The sequence below is a fragment of the Lactuca virosa genome, chromosome 3 (assembly GCF_052849685.1).
Source record: "Lactuca virosa cultivar CGN04683 chromosome 3, Lactuca_virosa_CGN04683_v6, whole genome shotgun sequence".
NCBI classification, from domain to species: Eukaryota; Viridiplantae; Streptophyta; class Magnoliopsida; order Asterales; family Asteraceae; genus Lactuca; species Lactuca virosa.
The window spans coordinates 143672650-143676836 of NC_136428.1; the positions used below are offsets into that span (position 1 = coordinate 143672650).

The following is a 4187-nucleotide window of genomic DNA, read 5'->3' on the forward strand; positions in this document are numbered from 1 at the left end:
GTCGTGTAAGAATGTCGTTTTATATTTTTTTGGGTGAAACGCGCCTCCATCCTTTAATACAAGGTGGGAAATGAAATCCCAAAAAATTCAAAACCCCGCTTGTTCTCCGATCCTCTCCCTTTCATCTTTTTGATGTTGATGTTATCAAAGTGATGCATCTCCTCCTTCTGATGTAAAATCCTCTATGGAAGAAACCCTATTAGCACTGCTCAGTTCTGAATCTTTCTCCCTTTCAGATTTTTGGCGCTCTGCAACCATGGTATCAACTACAAACAACAATGAACCCTAGATCATATTCAATACTCATCCGTCCCCCCATTCACCACTTGCTACCAGCTATCACCATTTTTATGGAATCCAGGCTTTGAATTAGGGTTTACTTTGGCGATAATTTCAACTTCTCTTACACCAGCATCCCAACTCTCCATTCCTAAATCCCCCGCTGCTACTCCGCCTCTTTTCTCCGGGCTCTACCGCTCTTCGAAGCTCGACTCCACTTCACTCTTCACAACTCAATCACCCTTCCAAAATATCACCTCTTTTCTCCGGGCTCTCCTCTCCTTCTAAACGAACTTACACCCTTATAGTCGCCATGGACGGTACAGGGAAGGTATATAAACATGTTTTTTTCATTTTAGATATTTTTATGTACTATCAGATCTATTAGTTGATATATCACAAACTTAACTTGTCTGCTTATAACACGATTTTGTAGGGTTGTTGCCCGGAACAAGAATTGACTACTGATGCACACAAGGTGCTCGACATAATGTCTCTGTTACGTGTTCACCCCGATGAGACCACTTTTGGCTACCTTGTCTATCTATATGCAACAAAAGGACTCGAGCACAAGATGATTGAACTACAAGACTTGGTATCTAGGTTCAATTTGCCCAATAAATCCATTTTTATTAGTAATCTGATCAGGAGGTTATATGAAGCTTTCTGGACAAAAACATCATTATAATATATCAACATCATTTGTAACCTCACTTTTTTCACAGGACAAACTTTTTTGACTCTAAAAGTATTGGAGATTTGACTAGTCAGTTAGGATCAGAATGTCACGGGACACAATAACTAGATTGGATGAGAGTACTTCTTACTGTTGGTGGTGGGAACTCGGAAGTTCCATCCTTAGCGTCAAAGTCTGATTCTGCGATTCTTAATGCATTTTTTTGTATTGTTTATAATTAGTAATCCTGCTCTTTAGACTTGCAGACTCTTATAAACTACCAATTTTGACATTACGTAAATTTTAAGAACAGATCATGAATATGTGTCTTATGTATTGTATACGATTGTGATGTTTTTATTCATGATTTGTTTATGAATGTAGGGTGTGATCAAATGTTCTTCAGCGAGATAATGAAAGAAGATTCTGATATAATGGGGTGTATTAGCTCTAGAGTCAGACATCTTGTCCATCTTCATTGCAAAACTGGTATGCCGAGATAGTTACTACACTTGTTTCAATGTTTCAAAAATGATCAACAAGCACTTGTACTGGAAGGGCAGATGTTAATCAGATATGTTATCATGAATGCTATAGCCCTTAGGAAAAGTCTTAAGAAATACGACAAAGTAAGCAAATATCCTATTCTTTCTTTAGATTGCTATTATTTCTTTTCTTTTTGGATTGATGTGTTGCGATTATGATTTATGTTTGTTTTTCAGGTGCACAACTCTGTAAGTGGCGTGAACTTCATGTCTAAGATGCAGGCTGAACCAGGGGCGGAACCATTTAGCTGGCAGGGGTAGCCCGTGCTACCCCTCAAAAATTCCCGAGAAGAAGACAAGAGAAACAAATCAATGGTATCTATCTCGAGTACTCAAGGTGCTACTCCTTATATAAATTTTGTTCAACTCAAGAGCTTGTCGGAAAGCCTAAATAATCATGAGTCTGCAATGCTCTGGATCAAGGTTACTGTACAAGGCCAATATTTTGAGGGCCCAAAATGTTGTATGTCTATTAAATACGGCCACATGATATGAATAATATCGCTAATAGCGAGACAAATTTTTCGTTCCTGAAAAAGGGGGAGAAACAATGAAACATACGCCAAATACTTATATATTGTGAGCGAGGAAAAGGCTCTTTGTCATCCCTAACCACTACTCATATGCGGCTGCATGATTGTTGTCCTTCTAGTAAGTTTGGTGACTCCATTCCCTCCTTTTTAATTTCTCGTTTGGGTTTTCTATTTGGGAAGTGTTTGGTTAACTTGTATTATGATTAAGATGATGAAGAAGATTGATAGGCGATTGGAATTTTCTTTGACCCGTAAAATCTTTGGATGATATAATATTATAATATTTTTTGTATCTAAATTCTCTTAAATTGGGTAGTAAAGATGGCAACAGATTGTTTTAAGAACCTAATTGTTTGAGATAATGCTTATTAATAATTTTTCGGTATGTTGATTTTCTTAAAGGTTAAGGTTTAATGTTTTTCTTGGATGTTGATAGTTAAGTTGTGGACTGATAAATCTTAATGTTCACTTATTTTTTTTGTTTGCAATTTGCTTTCAGTTAAGGGTTTTTGGCTTTTTTGGAACTTTTACATGTCAAAATTGTTTTTGTCCATTTAAAGTCACTTGCTTACTTTTATTCAAGTAGCATTGTAGAAGATTTCACTACTGTGATGGTCCTTTATAGTTATGCTCTTTTTTCGTTGGTTTTATTAATATTCAAGGTTGTAGTTTGTAGAGTTTATGCAGTTTGGACCTTTTTACTCCTGCTTGGTTTCCTTGGTGTAGAGATGTTTTGATGCTATTTCTTTTAATGTTTCCCCTCTTCTTGGGTGTTGCTTTCTTTGGATCTTTGTTGGTGTGTGGAAGTCTCATTGCTGATATTGAATGAAGTTTCAAACGGATTGTGATTGTGATACTTCTCGTTCTGTGTGGATGGCGTGTGACTATTATGCAACCTATCAGATATCAAGTTGGTTGATTTTTTGTGTGGCTTTTCTTACAACTAACCGATCCCATCGATTTACTCCTTTCAAGCGTTGATGTAAACATAAAATTTACAGGGTATGGCTTTTTTTTAGTCCATCTCTCTATAATTGCCTCTTTCTAAATAGTGAATTTTTTGTAGTTAAGTTGGCAATTACTCTTTATATAACCAATGAGTTTTTATGGTTAATATCATATGATAATTTATATTTTATTGGGATATTTTTGTGTGCTACTCCTGGAGAAAGTTTCTGGTTCCGCCCCTGGGCTGAACACTTGGAGATCTTACAATCACCATGGTTGATTGAACTGGTAGCTTTTTATATGAATTTCAGTGAATCAAATGAAATGATCTGCTATGAGCTTTGTAGTTATTTCTCTTGTGATCTGAGTGTTATAATTTCAAAACTTGTATTGAATTTGGTGCTTCTAGATTATGTAGTTCTGGAATACAGTCTAACTTGTGTTGTTTGCTTGGTATGACTGACTATATATCAAAATTATGAAAAGTTCATAGCTTAAGATTACATAAATTGTAAAACGCTTTTACTCTTGATCCTCAACTACTGTTTTTCATCCATACGCGTTGAGCCGTGGACATATCTTTTGCACGATGTGTGCTTGTTCATCGGGATCTGTTTTGATGTTTGAAGGGGTGAAATCTGCAAGCCCAAAGATGAAGTATTTGGTAATCCAGGATGCATAACTGAACTAGATTTACTTCTAAAACGAAGGTAAACAAGCAGCGTGTTTTGTTGCAATAAATTCTTGACATATTTTCATTTTAAACGAATCTTAATGAGCATTAATGTGGCATTTGCAGGTTTAGAAAAGAATGGGAGGAAAGGCTTACTGAGCATTGATGTGGCCGAGGGTAATTATGTCAATGCAATAGATGGTTTGAATAACTCCTTTTCATATTAGTCCATGTACTCATGCAAAATGCTTGGTCCATAAGGGCCATTAGGCCTTACATTACAGCCAGAGGGCTATCACCTGAGGATTGGATACAAGTTTCACTAGCACTAAGCCAGTTTTAAATGTGTGTGTGTGTGTGTTCTTGGTCCTAAAGCATGGAATTTTCCTCTTCTATTTTATAAATTATCATCATCACTCAATCACGATGGGGAAGCATGAGCTTGTATAACATCATACCTTATTCGATCATGGCTTGCATCCAGACATTTCAAGAGCAAGAACTAGGTCTAGGTCATGCATATATAGTATATT

The 4187-nt window shown here is 36.4% G+C and overlaps 1 pseudogene; it reads left to right on the forward strand.

Annotated features, from left to right (window-relative positions):
- The first annotated feature begins 592 nt into the window (after nucleotides 1–592).
- Nucleotides 593–3820, forward strand: LOC145164137 (putative E3 ubiquitin-protein ligase BAH1-like 1; annotated as a pseudogene).
- Nucleotides 3821–4187: the final 367 nt, after the last annotated feature.